The sequence below is a fragment of the Apteryx rowi genome, unplaced genomic scaffold, assembly GCF_003343035.1.
Source record: "Apteryx rowi isolate R43461 unplaced genomic scaffold, aptRow1 scaffold_283, whole genome shotgun sequence".
NCBI classification, from domain to species: domain Eukaryota; kingdom Metazoa; phylum Chordata; class Aves; order Apterygiformes; family Apterygidae; genus Apteryx; species Apteryx rowi.
In genome coordinates this window covers 1070357-1089493 of record NW_020449230.1, presented here as the reverse complement: position 1 = coordinate 1089493, position 19137 = coordinate 1070357, and positions in this window count along the sequence as shown.

The following is a 19137-nucleotide window of genomic DNA, read 5'->3' as shown; positions in this document are numbered from 1 at the left end:
AACAGTGAGTCTCATGCTTGGCATGAGGGGCTGAAAGGATGTACCAGAACACAAGACCTGCAGGTACCATCCTAGAAATGCCATGAGGGGATCACTGAAGCAGCCCATCTGGGAAGAGCTGGTGCTTTGTTCCAGAGGAAGCAAGATGAGTCACTTCAAAATGTGGTTCACTTCCAGCAAAGTGCCAGAAAGCCCACTCACAAACACAAAGAAATGCCTTAGAAGGATTTGTAGTCTTTAGTTCACATCTCTAATTCACTTGAAATTTGAGTCCAGCCCTTGAGCTTTCACTCTCTGGACACACTGGTCCAGAGCTCAAATCGGCATTTCGGTGGTTCTCATAGCTCTGGGTGCGTCCRACAGAACAACTGGGGCTGAAACTGTGAGAAAGGCTTTCAGTAATGGGGCTGCTCAGGGACAGAACTAGAAGGCTTAGAAATATCAGACATCCCTACACTGCTGGGAGCCCCTGGCAGTTTGGACCTTGGCACAGAACAGGCTGATGTGCAAACAGCACCTTCCTCTGCATCCAGCACAGAACTAGCATAGCGGGTGAGCAAAAAGCCTTGCAAACTGCAATTTTGCACCCATTCTATGACAGGGCTGGAGGGTAATTTTTTTCCAGGACTTTGTTTTCTTGCAGTGCTTTCCCAGGACAGTGATGCAGTATGAGGACACAGACCAGTGAGGTGGTGAATCTCTATGCTTGGATATTTTCAAATTTGACTGGACCAGGCCCTGAGCAACCTGATCTAACTTTAAAGGCAGCCTTGTTCCAATGAAGAGGTTAGACTACAAACCTCCAGATGTCCTGCCCAACCTACATCTTTCTATGATTCTGTGATATATTTGATCTCTTCTATTCTTAAATGACTGTCTGAAATTAGCTGTGCAAGTAGAAGGGAAAAGAAAGTGGACTATTATGACTAGAACAGCCTGTCCATCTGAGTAGGATCAAAGTGCAAAAACACATAGATCTGGAGGCACATTTGTGGTGTGTGATCCTAGAGTTCTCTCCCAAAGGCACATTCATACAGATACAGCCCCAGTCTCGAGAGACCAGCAGCTGATTTTTACAGGAGCCTCCTTCCTTTCCCCACTAGATGGGGAAAGCAGGCACTTCATTTTTCACAGTATCTTACTCAAAGTTTTCACTTCCTTGGTTTTGGTTTTACTCATATAATGTCCCGATTCACTGCATTCTCACCTTTTTGTCAATCATCCCTAAAGGACTAGCTCCTCTAGAGGTACCCTGTGCTCTAGTGTCAGATGACAGGATTTCAGCCCACCTAAGTTTAGAGGTGCTGCACTAGGCCACAAAAGAAAGGCCATAAATCTGGAGGCACCTAGTGCATGGGTTCAAGTCTGCAATGGCTGTATAGCAGAAGGGAGGCTCTTCAAGGGAAGAGAAATGATTTAACAAAAAAGTTTGCAGATACACCTGCAAACAGTTAACACCTTTGGTCTCTTCTTCTGTCTTCTTTACCTCCATGATCTTTTTAAAGATTCCTCAGCAGTCTGGAACATTTTTTTCTGTAATAAAAGCAGTCAAGGCCTGTCAGCATCAAAACCTAGCATTTAAAAATAGCATCTAAAACAGTTGGTACAATTAGAAGTATAGACTGTGAACATTCAAAGCCGTAGTGTATATTAAGGAGGAAATAAAAGCTTGAGGATGTGGTGCTGATGTTTCTATGAGGTTGGGGTTATCAGCCATCATGACTTTTACCACAACAGTGTTGTGATTAGGCATTTAGAAAGTTTTCTTCCTGTCAGAGACTTTGGAAATCTCTGATTATGTGAATTCCATTCATTATTCTAAATGGCACCTTCCTAGACTTCAGGTGTCGGAGAAATATCTGAACTAAGCAGGACCTCAGCATGAAGCTCACAGACAAACAGACCTTTGGCTAAACACATCTGCAGAGGGGCCCTGCATGTTCAGCTCTGACTCCAGCTCAGGATAAGCATCTAGCCCCCGGCTGTGCTGAGCAGGGCACTGTATCTATGTTGGCCAGCAGCTACAGCAACCCAGCCCTGACCCCTCTCTGGAGCCCTCCTGGGCAGCTACAGGTCAGCACAGGCTTCTCGCATGCCTTCCTGGTACTACCCAAAATGCACTCAGAATCACAGAATCACAGAATCACAGAATCACAGAATGGTTGAGGTTGGAAGTTCTGGAGTTCTGTCCCTGAGCAGCCCCGTTACTGAAAGCCTTTCTGCAGTGAGCTTCATGACTGAATTAGAACATATCTGCATCTTGTTTGAATATGTCTAGCTTAAACTCCCAACTGTAGAATTTTATTCTGCATTTCTTTTAATGTGCCTTCTCTTCAATCTCATCTTATGGCACTTGACTATTGTCAAGCCATCTCTTAAGCTTTTCTTCATAGATTGAATAAATGGAGCCTAAATAAACATAGCACACATACTGCGATCAAACCTGGGGTTTCTGGAGAAGTGCAGGAACGCTGTGAATGTACAACACTTTCAGGGCAATCGAGCCATGCACATTCCCCCGTGTGTCAGACACGCCAGCTTGTGTGGACTAACTGCACAAGGCCATGGGCATGAGGTGCTTTATAGAAGTGTCAGTTACCATGTGAACGTTTTGCAATACATATACACTTTTTTCTAGTGAGATATTATGGGGGATTTAACCAGTCAATTACAGCTTAAAAGGAAATGAGAACTGAATGTCCGGGTCTAACTGCCAAATAAGTAAGTATATGTGTTTCTCATATGAATTTATCAGTTTTATTTTGAGGTTGGGTAATATTTGAGTCATCTTTAGCTCCTACATTTCTTTCTCCACTTGCTTCTTTACTATCTGATGAATCTCTTGAAGAATATATTGTATAAAAGCACATTTTAGGCCTTAATCTCTCACTTAATAATACAAGATTTTGGAAATTCATGATTATTTGCGCTAGCCAGCTCAGTGTGTTGCACAATCATGCAGCAGGGCTTCCAAATTGAGGATTTGTTTGTATCTTGCCCAATTTCCTCCTCCAAGCGGTGATGTCCCGTGATTCTGTAGCAGTATCTGTAGACAGTATGTGGTAAATCTCTTGAAAGAAAAATAAGCAACATCCTAATACATTGGATGTGGGACATCTATGCACCACACAGTGCATGGTAACTTCAGAAATCCAGGAGCGCATTCCCAGTAAGCCAGTGTGTCTGCAGGATGCCATGCAACACCATGCAGATGCAGCCATTTGGTGAGCAGCTGTGCAGCCGCATTGGCCTGGCCCAGAGGGTATGTTATAGTGAGCACGGTGCCAGCGCGGTCGTGGTGCTGCAGGCCAGGCCTGTAGTGTTCAAGGTTCGAGAAGGAGCTCATGTGGCCTCACCTGGGTATCCTTGTGCATGGCTGTGTGCTCTGAGAAGGGCCCCCTCAGCTCTCACTTTGCAAATGGTGCATAATTAATATCAGAGAGCGTTATTATCAGTTGCAGTTACTTTTATCCCCAGGATAAGCTTTGTCTCCCTCAGCTCTCAGAGATACAATGTTCTACGTCATACCTGACCTCAGGCCTATTAGCTCCTTTCTGCTACTCGCCTCCAGCAACGCATATCGCCAGTGGCAGCTATTGCCTAACATCTCCCCGCAGCAAGCTAGTAGAGTTTGAATCCTGCCAGCAAACTGCTCTTGACCTGCTGTTATCCATGCATAACGCTCAGCCAGAGAAATGTCTGTGCACCACAAAAGCACATGCTGGCCCTGGCTCACAGCCCAGACTGAAAAAGGGCACTTGCCTAGGGCTGGGTGGACAAGAGCTGGGCCCCACACACTGAGGCCAGCATAAGTTGCAGGCACAAAAAGGAATAAACAGCACACCATGGATGTGATGCTCTATGGGGCTTGTGGATAACTGCTGCCCTCGAAAGACTTTTAGGAATTTTTGAAGGCCTGGTGTCCAGCTTTTTCTGCAGTTGGGAGCTTGTAGCTGTGGTAGCTTTGCCTGAGCAAGCAGAGATGGGCATTGAGCAAATCTATGCTCTTCCCTGCCTCACAAACCCTTCACAGACTTTGCTTCAGGTCTAAAGTGTGAAGGTATGATGAGAACCGTATAAAGGCAATATTCAGAATGCTACTCAATTTTATATGAAAACTTTGTTATTCATATAGGAGGCCCTATATTTGGACATGACTCTTGATCCAGGAGGGTGTTAAAGTTGCAAAGACCAGGAAATACACTGTCTTCTTTCTGGTTTCCAGAGATTTTGTTCCATTTCCCATTGGAGTAGGCATGGGCGATGAGGATACAGGCCCTCTCTAATATAATTTGTTCTTCTTACAAAACTTACCCAAATCCAGGTTTCCTGAACAGAAGCTAACACACCTCTGACCTTCAAGAAATGTCTTTGCTTTTGGGCTTCACATAAATAAAGGTAGGATATTAGACTGTGTCTAGCTTCCTCTTTTATATTGTCTACCACTCCTATCCGAATTCTTTCTGGGATGCAAGATACCTAGTTTAACTAGAATTGAAGTATTCATTTCTGTGCTAGATCCCTGGAAATGTTGGTTAGACTGTGCAAGCATCACTTCTTTAAATTCCTGTCCCTCTTCTAATACCTCATTTTAAATTAGCTGACCTGGAAAGTGCTAACAGACCTCCCTCATAAATTCATTTTTGAGGCAATGCTTTAAACATGTCGATGAAACTATGTCTGTGTCAAATTCCTGTCTAAGGAGAGGGATATCCTGGAATTGAAGCCTTAGTAAATAACCTTATTACTGAGTATCTAAGTAAAATCCTCCTGAGAGCATTCCCTGCCTGCACCTTGCTCCCCTTCTGTCGGCACCAAGAGCACGTTATTGCTGCAAGGTGCACATTCGGTCCCTCGGGTAATTGCGGAGACACTTACTCTGAGTTTCTTTGTGCCTCCTCCGATCAGAAACAGCTGGGTGCCTGGTGTCCACTAGGAGGCTAGACACTGCACGTATTTTAGGAATATTCCAGAAAAATGTCGGAATAACTTTTATTTCTTGATTTGCTGCTTAAATCTGTAGGTTTCTGAGAAGCCTGGTGTGTTATTTCATTGTGTAGTATTGAAAGGAAGCTAGCAGTAGTACATTCAAAGCATGAAACATAGTTTCCAGGATTTCCAACTATCTAATTCCCATGAGATTTATTCCCATTGGTTAGTACCCGGTGTAGGCTGATGACCTGAGTGACATTGTAACATAAGGCTTTCTGCCCAGACACTTGCAAGCTTTTCCTAACACATAACAGGACATTAGACATACCTACACTGAGCATATCTGCAAATCCAGAAGGTAAGAGTGTGAGGGGGGAGGGAGAGGGAAGAGGGTGAGTGTTAAAGAGAGTAAGGGGAAAAAAATGTGCACAAATAAGCCAAAGTGAGAGATGGGGGCTGGGAGCATCTGAAAGCTTTCAGATTCTCAGCCAGATGTAGAAGCAAAAAATAATAAATCTAACGATTTATTAGTATTACCTTATTGTTCATCGTTTGATAGTCTTCAAACATGAAGGGACTGTTATGGCTATTTGACAAATTTCACACAGATTAGCAGGTGTCAGCTTAATTCAGGGAGGGGGGGGAGGATGGATGTCTGTAGCCGATCCCTTAGCAGAGGTGCAAGGAGTGAAAGCATCAGAGAAACTGCTTGCTTGTGCTCAGCTTGGCCAGAGCTGGAGGTTCTGGAGGGGAAGTCAGTTCTGCTGTTGTCGCTGTTCTGTCAACAGCAGCCTCGCTCTTCATGTCAGTGTGTAGTGACTGCAGCACTAAAAAATGAAAATAATAAAAACAGCAGAGGAGGCAGGATACTGTTTCATAGCTACTTCTGATCACACTGCTAAAAGAGGGCTGAGCACTTAGTGCAAGTTTCCTGGCAAATGTGACACAATTCACAGGTGTGAAGCAGAGCAGCAGTCCAGCAAGCAGATAAACACATTGCTGGCAAGGTCTGCTTCCCCAGTGCTTCACCATGGTCTGCCGCGGTGAAGAGGAGTGGAATTTTCCAGCTGGTTAGTCAGACTGAGTATGCCACACTCCCGAGCCCAACGTGGCTGCTTGCTGATGCCCGTTTGCTGCAGGCTATGAGCTGTGAGATTTCTCAGGGGCTTACCCTAGGTCAGGAACAATCACTGGAAAAGTAGATCAGAGAGCTCACAGAGGAGGTGGCCTGATAAGCTGGGAACGTGCTTTCCCTTTGGCTCAGTTTCTTTAATGAGCTTCTTTAATGAGCAGTTTGAGTTGCCTCTGTTGACAGTGTGCAGCCGGTACTACTCAAAGCTTCTCTGTGCAATGATCTGGGCCCTGTTTGCCTGCCTGTGTTCAGTCTGACATCCACAGGCATCTGGAACCACCACTTCACCCATCCGATTTATGGTCCATGATACTGAGATCCATGATACTGGGATTGGAAGAAAAAATCCCTGTTTGAGAAATCACCAAGGATGTTTCGTTAGAGGAACAAGGGCTCTCATACAGTGTGATTGTTCTTAAAATGTTTTGCTATATTCTGGGACAGGCTACAAGGAAAGCAAGTGCCTTCCACACATACGGTGACCTTGTGAATCATACCCCAATAATGTCTGTACACCCACAATGCTTCCTGGGTTTTCTAGGGAGAGCTAGACAACAAATCAATACAGTTTCAGTAGGTGGAGGATGTCCAGCAGACCTTTCTGTAGCACCTTAAGGGCTGAAATTATGTCTGAGGCACCAGCTCTGGAGAACTTTACAAAGGGAAGGCTATACTTTCACCTGAAATACTTCAAAGTGGTCAAGCATGCAGCAGGAGGGAGAAAATTATGAACCTTAACTTGTTCAGCTGTTAATGTGAAAGCTGGTTTAATGACTTAATTGCTGTGTGAAGGTACTTACACCTAGAAAATTGTGATCTGGCAGGGATCTTGCTGACTGGACAAGATCCAAAGATAAGAAGATAGTTAAATACAACCTTTATAAAAGATACCATTCCCTGCCTACAAAGGCAGAAGGGAAAGGAGATGCATTTAATATCACCTGCAATCCTTAAGAGAAGTTTCTGTATCTTTCTGATCCAGCTTCTGGGAGATGTTCTACAGCAGGGGAGATCTGGATATTCCTGCTGACACTGGATCTGGGAACCTCTGAGTTCTCCACTCAGGGATATTACAGTGAGGCTCTATCCCAAGTCAAACAATTTTGCCCAGATTAGGAGCCTAAGAAACAAGACAGAAGGGTGTCATAAAAGAGAGTGAAAAAGTCTCTGGAGAAGAGAGAGGTAGAGCATGCTTTTCCTAGAGGGAATGGGTGGGAATGAAAGACAAAGTCTAGTCCATCAAAGCAGTTGGTTTTAGGGTATTTTACTATTCAGTGAAGGATAGCCAAGGGTGTAGACTGTCTATTGCTCTAGGCCTCTGCTTTCTCTGAAGAAGTGCTGTAGTTTTGAATGCTCCTTCAAGAAAGCTAGCAGATAGCTGTGTAGATTCCTAATGAAAAGCAAATTGCAAAATCAGACCCCAAAAGTCAACACAATAGCACTTAGGTCTGTAGTCTAAGATCATACTTGGGAGGAAGAGAGTGGGAACCACATGAATCTACCCAAGCAATGGTTTGAGGGGGGCATTTGGAAGAAACTTGGATGTGCTGCTGTCCCAGTAACTGCTTTAGGATCATCCACTGTGACTAAGCTTTTCATACAGCAGATCTCATTTGTACTTTGTTCTCTGAGACTGTCTGTGAGTGCTGTATGCATGAGTGTTGTCAGTCCACACTGGTTAAGCTGAGCTACCACCTCTTGGTGTGTCAATGTCAGTATTAACATTATTAAGCTTAGTTCAGCTCATCCACAGCAGCAGCTGACTGCATCTTCCTAATTGTCATGCATAATTTCTAGGGTCAGGTAGACCCAAACTTATATAATTTGCCTGGAACTGTGGTGAATTCATCACTACCAGAAAAGAGGAATGCACGTTCAGAAATTTTTCTAAATAGTATATTCTACTTAAAAGAAAATTAATTAACACAGGGCTATTCCTGTCCTGGAAAAGGAGGTCAAACTAGAAGATCACAACTGGTCCCTTTTGCCCTTGTAATACATGTACACATTTACACTGTTGGGAGCTGATGGAGAACAACAAAACGCCAATAGAATACCATGTGGAGAACGCCAGAGAAAATGGGCCAAGTTAAATTTGGACAAGTATATCATCAGAGCAGCAGAAGTAAAGTATTTCCATCCTGTTTTCTCAGCTCACAGAAGGCAGATTTAACCTATAGTAGTTTCAGACCAAGTTACTCGAAATAACAGTAAGGCTTTTTGACCTTCCCTAGTTTGTACAACACACTAGTATAGGATGACAAAAAGAAAGTCTCGTGCTATCATTGGGATACCATGTAAGACTCTGTCTTCCTTCCCCTGAAGTAATGAATTGTCAGTCCAGGCATTTCAGGCTGTTAATATAGAGCAAGGTGTACACAAAGTTGCTGTATCACAGTGTCTCATCTGCAGAAATGAACCATGCTCAGAACAAACAATAATTGTGTTCATTAGTGTTCAGTGGACTGCTGCTGCCGCCAAGATATATCGTTTAGTATTTTTGTATTGCTTGGCTACATAAAAAATACAGTCAAACAAAATGGTACACCCTACCTGCAGCTCTGCAGCTTCCTCTCAGCCCAAGTGTTATTTCAGTTTTGGCCTTCCTGCAACCATGCTGTCCTGTGGGATGACATCTCCCTGCACTGAAGAGAAAACTTGCACCTTTCTGGCGCCAGGCCCCATGTGGACTGCTCGTATCACTCAAGTCAGAGACTGTTCCAGAGCAATTGCTTCCAGCCCAATAACCTGTGTTTCCTTAGAGCCCAACTCTTATATTGAAACCTGGATTCGATTCCCTCTTCCCTGTTCATTCTTGATCCTACCATTGTCACCCAACTATAGCAGCAGGAAGGCTGGGGAGCAGGTAAAGGAAGCAGGAAAGAACTGCTGGGGAGGGACTAGGGCAGAGAAAGGGCAAAGTGAGAAAGACTATGTGGAGGTGAATATCCCCAGGAAAGACCCTGGGACATGGAAGAAGCCACCTAAAATATGAGCCTCACTATTTGAAAAGCATCACTCAGAAGAAATGGAGATCGGACAAGATGAAGGCAGAATAGGTCACATCCATTTCACTTTACTGTGGACATTCGGCTAGCCTGCCAGTCTGAATTGCCTCTCGCTATGGCAGATAGCTGTTTTCAGAAATAAAGGTGTAGAAAAAGGGACAGAGAAAGGCCCAGACTTCATACCCACCCCGGCTTCTCTACTCTCAGAGCAGCTGTGGCAAGGCATATCTATCCTGTGCTGTATAGCTCACAATTTTGAGCACTAACCTTCTGCACGGCAGGAAATGCTTTCATTGAACGAATTTGCATGTGGTAGTTTCAATAGCAAATGATCTCTTTCTAAGGGCAGTCTCTTGGGGTGTCGCCATCTGTCATTCTGGCAGGATGTGTCTCATAGTGCTTCAAACGGTGCATAAAGACAGGGTCCTGAGAATTGCTTCTAAATGCTGTGAATTCATTTATGAGGTTGCAGTAGGGCAACTGGGCGCATCCGGAACTCAGCTGCCAAAACTTACAAGCAAGTGACTATGACAGAACTGCCCAGTACAAAAAGAAATATCTCAGAGTATATTTAAAGAGTTGATTAATAACCAAGATGCCAGTACACCACCGAACAGTAGAGCACCCTGGTTCTTTGTTTTTTATGACTGATCTGTCACAGAAGCAAAAAAGCGCTTTTTACAGCCAACTTAACAAAGAATGCAAACTCTGCACTAATATCCAACAAGGCAGCCGATGGCTTTCGGCTTCCTTGCTGGAACTCAATTACTGCACACAGACAGTGCAACAGTGAGTAGAGAGAGTGCTGCAAAACCTGAAAGCATGACAATTATGAAAGTTAGGCCACACCAAGCATAGCCAAAATTGGGTAGAGTTAAACGTAAAAATACAGTAAGGCAGGCCAAAAATGATCTTTAGGAAGAACTTATTTATGGCATGAAAGCCAAATCAAACCTCTTTCCAATACATTGGGCAGGACAGTTTGTAGTGCCACTAGGAAAGCATGGTGCAAAAGGAGCAGACAGAGGTGATTAGGCCAGAGAAGAAAAGCAAATGGCTTCTCCACATCCATTGCCATGCTGGACAAATTTGGGTGAGTTCCTGCCAGGGAACCTTTAGGAGAGCGAGCAGGGGATTCCTTCTCAAATGGAAGTGCCATTAGAAAAGGTCGTGAAATAGTTTGAAATAGTTTGCTGTCCAGTTAGAAATTCTAACCAAAATGTGCTGTCAGCTAGAATTGCATCACATGCTCATTCTCTTTTAGCTCTTCAGGCTCTATTCTCCCTGGCCTTTGCTCACTCTCCAGGCTGCATCTAGGATGGTGGACCATAGCAGCTGAGTTACAGGGGAACACCAGAGTGTGTCATGAGTGATATAGCCCATCCAACCAAGGAGAAATATGACCACGTAAGGTACTCACATGAAGAAATATTACAGCTCAAGTAGAAGCAGATTTACATCAGTCTGATCCAAAACAAAACATTTCTTAACATTTCTGTTCAAGTTTCTCTGAACTTCATGTGTTCCAAGAGTTGTAATTTTGACTCTTTGTTCCAAGATATGACAAAAATAAATGTTGAAATATTGGCATTTCCCATAGGAAGGAAATGCCATTATTTGATCAGCTCTGTGAAACACAGAGGAGATTCATTTGCAGGAACTCTGCTAACTTGGAATGAAGGACAAAACTGCATAATTGGACTCTGCTCCCTGGGCCAAGTGAGCAGTGCAGGCTAAAAAAATTAATCCCAGCCCCCAAATTAAGGTTACTGTACCTAGGAGAGCCAGACCACAGAACTGCAAAATCCAAGGAAGGAAGAATTGAAGGATTGCTTCCCATGCAGGAAAAACACATCTTTCCCCATGGCAATTAGCAATTGGGAATATCTCCATGGCTTTCTACCCTCCCAGGAGAAAACATCCATGTTCCTATCACAGCTCTAGCTAAGGACCGGTCACGCACATCCTCCCAGTTGTCAGCATGTTCAGGTGGCAGTGGTGCACACACTCACACCTGTGACTGTTGGCACCTCCTCTTGGGCTTGCTGCACTCTCATTAAAGGAAAGGTGGATGATTCATTACAGCATACTCCCTAACATTTTTTCAACAGTTCAGACTAACCGAGCTTTTCAGAATGTCAGGGTGTCAGGCAACTCTGTCCGGAGGGAGCAGAGCTCTTTACCTCCTCAGTAGCTTTAGATTGCTGCTCTGTATCCAAGGTCCAGGCCGCTCATTTCACCTCTTCCTTTCTCAGCCAACTCAGGACAGAGAGTAAAATCTGAATCTACTCTTCCGGGGGGATACACAAACTAACTGCCAGCTGACATTAGGTGCTGTGGTTCCCTCATCTCCCTTTGTGGACCTATTCATATTTTGAGAATTAAATATGCAAAGGACCACAGAAGTCAAGTGCAATTTGGGGACCCATCCTGAAGTTTGTTTTTGTCTGCTAGGTAGAGCCTGGATTGAAGCCGTAACTCATCACTGGTTCAGACTGTTAAAACTCATGCTCCAAGCTACAAATGCCCTCTAGCTCAGGTCTTGAAAACCTCAGAAGTCTCTAAAGTCAGCCTTTACGCACTGCATATGTTACTGTTGTATTTCAGATGTCAAAGCCAGTCCTCCAGCTCCCTGTCTAAAGGCTCAGCTCTGCTTTCACACAGTTACATAGGAATGGGGCCTGCCATTAGTAATAGAAATTTCAGTTCAGTTCTAGCATCAGGATCCTATTTTATAACCTGAAGGTGTGATGAAATAGCCACAGGTGCAAATCTCAGAGAAAAATGGGTAAAGCTGGTGAAAGAGAAGGTTTAAGATGTTAATCACTGTGGGTTTATGGCTAAAGAAGGCCTAGGGGTATTAACTTGGGGTTTAAGAAAATGGGTAGGAATTAGTACAGGTTCTAGCAGCCAAGCTGAACTTCTGGCACAGAAGGTAGAAAAGGATAATTTTTCACTATTAGTCAACCATTTCTTCATGAAGTAGATTTCAGCATTGCACAGCTGCTGAGAGACGGCCAAGTGCTTGTTCTGCCCCTTGCTGGGTAGCGCCAGAAGTGCACTGTCCATGCAATGAGCTCTCTTCTGACTGCCACAGATCACCTGAGCCACCAGCAGACAGCTAACAGGGAAGTCAGGTACACTTTTGTAGGAAAACCTGTTGGTTAAGCCACTTAGAGAAGCAGGGGAAGGAGTTGTAATAGATGTCCTTTCTCTGAGACCTATCCACCTGCAGCCCATTGCTGCAGGTCCGGTTGAAGGAGCAAAGAACAGGTCAGTTGCACTGTGTCTGCACTGCCATGATCTGCACCCTTATCCCCCCATGGAAAGACTGGCTCTCAGCCACATTGCTAGAGGTGTGTTTTGGGTGTGTAGTACGGGCAGGACATTGGAGTCTCTGGCACATAATCAGAGACAATCATTTTAGAAAAAAATTAGCTTCTTGTATAGTCCATTCCAGTATGCGCTTTGTTGCAAAAGTCTCTGAAACTTTGCAGGTTATAGGGCTTGGGTTTTCAGTCCCTATTTGACATAGCATGACTTGACACCTCACGATACCTGTGCAGCCTTCAATAGGAAGATCAGTGTTATTTCTTCCATTTACAGATGAGCAACTGAGTCACATAAAGACATCCTCCCCCATCCACACAAAGCAAAAAGTGTATCTGGACCTCCAAGTCTTGTTTGCACCAACCAGACCGGTGAAGGGCCTGCCTGTTTAGGACATCCAGCTGTTGCCTCTGAGTGAATTTCTGCATGTAAGACAGCCTTGTGGAAAGCAATGGACTGAGGGGCAGAAGTGGGATGGGGAGGAGACCTGAACTCATCTGACAGCCTGTCCTGCTCTCTGTTACTACTAACTCTCTTTGCAGTTTATGTGAGGAGGGATAAGAAAATGCAAAAACACTGTTAGTGTTAAATCCAGCACGAACTATATGCAGCATCATGGTGACAGATGCTTTGTGTCCTCTGGTCTCCTGCAATCATCTAAGATCTTTTCAGTCTCCTCCTCCATGCCACTCCCCCATCCCCTACTGCCATGTATCTTGAGCATATTACAGTCTTCCTTTCTTCTCTCAGGAGGTACTGCTCAGAGCTCTCTGCTAACGCTGTACCTTTCTAAGGAGAAAATACTGCATCCTGCCTTTGATCTTAAGAATTAAAGAACAAACCAACTCAGAATAATCACCAAGAAATTAGGAGAGTTCTCAGACCAAAGAGACCTGCTGTCCTTCCTGCTTGACAACTGACATTTGCTCCAGGTGAGTGGTTTTGTCAGCAAATCCGAATGCATGAATAAGAGCGGTGACAGGTCTAGTGGCCAAAGCAGGACAGGAGGAGAGCAGGAGAAGGTTTCTTTGGGTGTATGCATGAGAGAGCAGCAGGGATCGCTTCCACCCTTCTTTAGGATAGGGGACTGCCTAGAAGGGATTGCTTGAAAAGTGGGACTGTATGTTCTGGGTTTGGGCTAAATACCTGGTGGGCAGCTAGAGAGAGACAGTCTTATTGCAGGACATAAGTATGCATAGGGGGCTATGGGGAGAAAGGCACTTGTGCTCCCAGTATTGGACTTAGGCCCTGAACCAACTGGTCAGGTGGTGATAACTTTGTCATGGTAGGGTTTAGGCGGGCTGAAATTTCAGTCCATTGCTGCCCCTCCCTCCCCCCCGCCCCCCCACCAGTTCCTTCTCACATATATGGGTCAACAGCTTGACCCTGGGCAGATCCATTTCCTCTCTGTCCTGGCTAACTGACTGCTTCTGGAGAACCATCCCCATGGTAGGAAGTGGCTTGGAGGGAGACGGCTGCCAAGTGTTGAGAAGAAAATGGAAATCCGCCATGAAACATTCCCTAGCCCTTCACTGAGTGGAAAGCCCTGCCAGGGGCTGTAATAACAACACAAAGAAGGCTGAGCTCACCCCAGTTGGGTTGGTGAATGGAAGTTTTCAGTGTAGGTACTTCGGCTGCATTGCTTTCAGCGTGCACTGCCCTTCCCAAGGGCAAGCAACAGGCCAGGCTGCAAAGGATCCTGCAGGAAGAGGCACAAGGGTGCCTCCAGCCAGGGAGTCTGTGAGCCCCATCTATCCTGGTCCTGCAGCACTGAAAAAAAAACAGCTAATGGCACAGTGGCTGGATTCAATGCTCCTGACCACAGGCACTGAGCTAATGATGGGGGAGAGTGAGACAGGAGTGGTGGCATCTGAGACCTGAATGGTCCCTGGGAAGTGCCTGTCTCACTCAGCTGGTGGTGGAAGGACTATAGCTTCCTACTCCTGGAGTGCCATGAACTGCCCAGATGTAGGTAGGACTTGATTGCTGCTAACTACAGTTGCCAGACCACTGAGCAGAGCTCTGTGGGCAAAGCACTGCCATGCCTGCCTTTCCCTGAACAGCCTGGCACATCCCTTCCTCTGAGGCATTGCTCCTTCCATCTCTCTACACAAGGATGCTCTATTTAACTTCTGCCCTCTCACTAGGTGACCCAGCTCTTATCCCAGAAGGGAGTTCACCTTGGACAGACTAGTACAGTTTTCTCAGTGGCCCCTTGCCTTGCCTCTAAATACGTACCTAGTTTGTGCCAACTTCTTCCTCAAACCCTCTCCTCCTGCACATATTCCTCCCTCTTTTTACCCTTAGGTTGCTTCCCTGCTGCTATCTGTGGATGCTTCCCTCCTTGAAAATCCTGCTGGTTTTGATGTTGAACATATTAGCAGAGTTTCCTTGGAGACAAGAGAAACAGTGGGCTCAAAAGTGCTAATTATTTCACAGTCTCTCACTGGCTTTCAGAAGGAAAAAAAAAAAGTTGTGTTAGCAGAAGGAAGAGGAAGCCTGTTGTCAAGGGGGGAATTGCCGGTCTTTGACATGATTTTCCAGTGTTGTCTCTTTAGTAGCAAGGCACGCTTGGGGTGCCAGGCTCCATGCCGGGAGCAGCAGGGTGACAGTACACGCCCTACTAAGCAGTTGCTGCTTTGGGATCCTGTTGCCACTCTTCCCCCAGTCCCAGGAGGCAGGTTATCCTGAATGAGACTTTGTGGTGGGCATTTCTAATTTGGCCGACTTCTGTCAGTCTCAAGGGTAAAGCTGACTAATTAGACTAACCCCTTGTGTGCTGTTCTACACAGACATTACCAATAGTGGGACAATGATGTACTAGTCACCAGCATTTGAATCATTGCCTCCCATTCATTTGTTCTGAGTAGTGACAAGTTGGTCTGTCCCAGCCCAGAGCTTGAATTCACCACGAGAGACTGGAACTGTCCTCTGCTGTGTTGTGTATGCAGGTTTTACCTATGCTTTGGTTATGTGATATGTAGCTGACATCTCTTGGACATGTTAACAGGCATGACACATCAGAAAGCCATGTCAATGTGTTATACTTAGGCAGAGGGAATGGGGGGTTGACTGAGTGCTGATGCTCTGTCTCAGGAGAGCACTAAGTGCAGGGCAAGAAGGCACAAAAGGTCTTCACTTGGACTTTGCATTTACTTTCTCTGACTCCACAGACACCATGGCCAGAGTCCCTGTAATGCCATATCCTGTCAGTGGCCAGGACCTTCCCTGTCCTAGAGCAGTATCTCAAAGGATCAACTTGACTGAGACCCCCACCTCTACTGAGACAACTCTGTGGTCCTGATGTTCTGTCTGCTGGCAACAAATGGCACTTGGCCATTTCCATGAAGTAGCATTTTCTTGTTTATCTTTCAGTGTGGCGCAAAAGTGCTGTGCACGGTTAGATGATGAGAGAAGTGAGAGGAACCAGACCATGGTCCTGTGCTGGTTATATTGCGTACATCAGCTCCAGGATGCTACCAAGGACAGGGTATGTCAGTGCTGTCTGAGAGAAGGTTATAAAGTCTTGTCTCACAGGGCCTCAGCAGGAGATGGAGGGATCACAGAATGGCTGAAGTTGGAAGGTGCCTCTGGAGATCATCTAGTCCAATCCCCCTGCTCAAACCATTGTCAACTACAGGAGGTTGCTCAGGGCCTTATCTAGTCAGCTTTTGAATATCTCCAAGGATGAAGACCCCACAATGTCTCTGGGCAGCCCGTTCCAGTGCTGGACCACCCTTGCAGTGAAAAACTATTTCCTTATGCTTAAGTAGAATTTTCTGGTATTTCAGTTTGTGCCCATTGCCTCTTGTCCTGTCACTGGGCACCACTGAGAAAAGTCTGGCTCCATCTTCTTTACATCCTCCCATCAGGTGTTTATATACATGGACAAGATCACTCCTGAGCCTTCTCTTCTCTAGACTAAACAGACTCAGCTCCCTCAGCCTCTCCTCATATGACAGATGCTGCAATCTCTTAATCATCTTTGTGGCCCTTCACTGGACTCACTCCACTATGTTCATGTCTACCTTGCACTCGGGAACCCAGTACTGGACACAGCACTCTAGATGTGGTCTCACCAGTGCTGAGTAGTGGGGAAGGATCACATCCCTTGACCTGCTGGTAATGGTCTTCCTAATGCAGCCCAGGATGCTGTTGATCTTCTTTGCCGCAGGAACATGTTGCTGGCTCACGTTCAACTTGTGCACCAGGACACCCAGGTCCTTCTCTGCAGAGGTGCTCTACAGCCAGTCTGCCCCAGTGTGTACTGGTGCATGGGGTTATTCCTCTCCAGGTACAAGACTTGGCATTTCTCTTTGTTGAACTTCATGAGGTTCCTGTCAGCCCAGGTCCCTCTGAATGGCAGCACAACCCTCTGGTGCATCAATCACTCCTCACAGTTTTGTATCATCAGCAAACTTGCTGGGGGTGCACTCGTCCCATCATCCAGGTCATTAATGAACATGTTAAACAGTATTGGCCCTAGTGTTGACCCCTGGGGCTGTGACTGGTATTCAGCTAAACTTTGTGCCGCTGATCACAAATCTCAGAGCCCGTCAGTTCAGTCAGTTTTCAATCCACCTCACCATCTTCTTATCTAGCCTGCACTTCATCAGTTGGTCAATGGGGAAGTTTAGAGGAGAAAGTGCCAAAAACCACACTGAAGTCAAGATAAACAACATCCACTGCTCTCCCCTCATCCATCAAGCCAGTCATCTCATCATAGAAGGCTATCAGGTTGGTCAGGCATGACTTCCCCTTCATAAATCCATGCAAACTACTCCCTTTTCATCACCTGCTTGTCCTTAATGTGTTTGGAAATAGCATCCAGGAGGATTTGCTCCATCACCTTCCCAGGGATTGAGGTGAGGCTGACCAGCCTGTAGTTTCCCGGATCCTCCTTCTTGCCCTTCTTGAAGATAGGGATGACATTTGCTTACTTTCAGTCCTCAGGAACCTCCTCCAGTGGCCATGGCCTTTCAAAGATTGAGAATGCCCTCACATTGGCATTGGTCAGCTCCCTCAGCACTCGTCATGCATCCCATCAAGGCCCATGGACTTGTGTACACCCAGTTTGTTTACATGTTCCCTAACCTGATCCTCTTCCACCAAGGGTAAGTCTTCCTTGCTCCAGACTTTCCCTTTGCTCCCAGGGGACTGGGATTCCTGAGGGACGGTCTGACCAGTAACGACTGAGGCAATGAAGGCATTCAGTACCTCTGTCTTCTCAGTGTCCTTTCTCACCAGGGCCCCACCTTATTTAATAGCAAGCCTACGTTTTACCTAGCCTTCCTTTTGCTGCTGATGTATTTGTAGAAGCCTTTCTTGTTGCCTTTCATGGCCCTTGCCAGATTCAACTCCAGATGGGCTTTTGCTTTTCTGACCCAATCCCTGCACACTCAGACAGTGTCTCTATAGTCCTCCCAGATTACCTGTCCTTGCTTCCATCTCTTGTACACTTCCTTTTTATGTTTGAGTCTTGTCAGGAGCTCCTTGTTCATCCATACAGGCCTCCTGCTACCTTTGCCCAATTTTCTATATGTTGGGATGGACCATTCTTAAACTTGGAAGAGGCGAGCCTTGAAAATCGACCAGCTCTCCTGGACCCCTCTTTTCGCCTGGGATGTACCTCATGGGATTCTCACAAAAGGAATGTCCCCAAAGTGATGGATGGAGGCCCTAGGGAAAGGCTGGACTGTTGTCAACAGTTTGCAAGTTTCATCTGGACCACGCAAACTAGTCAAATTAATTTCACCCAGTCCAGCCTAATTCTGACCTTTGCTTAGACAACAGAAGACCATAGATCTTCTCCACTTTCCTCTCATGCTCAGAAAGCTCACAGTCCCTTGACTTCAAGACAGTCTAATGCATGTGACTTGAGTGAAGGAAAAGTTATGTGGAGGCATGGAGTAGATCTGGTATTTCCCTGTAGGCTTAAACATAGTTTCTGTTCCTGTTGTGAAAGAGTACAAGGGCATGCAAAACTCCGTTTGGACAGTGAGCTCTTCCTGTTGGTTATAATTATTCTGTGATAACAGTGAAATGGGTTTTCCTTTGACAGAACAATTTCTGTCTGTTCTCCCCGGCAAAAACTTAATGCGTCACTTCTATCACATCTGATCTTCTCTGGCCAGCACCATAGCCCTGACCTCTCTGGAGATGTTTTCCATATGGAACTAGGCACTATCTTAGCTGTGTAGTTCTGCAAAGGCAGATGCAGCCCATGCCCCTGCCCAAAAAGGGTGACTACCCCTCCTCGCCTTCCCAGCCTGTCCTTCCTAAAAAGCCTGTATCTATCCATTGCAGCAAACCTGTTGTGTGAGTTATTCCAGCACATCTCAGTGATCCCAATGAGACTGTAGCCCTGCAACTGCACGCAGACCTCTAATTTCTCCTCTTTGTTCCCCATGCTATATGTGTTAGTGAGCAGGCTCTTCATATGGGCATCCGGTCATTATATTTCTCAGAAAAAGTGTAAGAGCTTCCCTCTCAGCACTTCCTTGTCCATGTGCATATGTTTGGGCTGGAACTCTTCTGCCCTGTTTTTTCTTTCTTTGTTTGTTTGTTTTTTCTCAAGGTCTCTCTTGTCCACATCACTCTGCACCTTTGGCTTGCCAACCCAGTCCACCGCTTCCTCACTCAGTTTTGGGTTATCAGCTAACTCTCCTGTTGTTCTTAGCTTAAAGCTCTCTTCAGCCGATTGGATAGTTCTTAGGCAAAGATTCTTTTGCACCA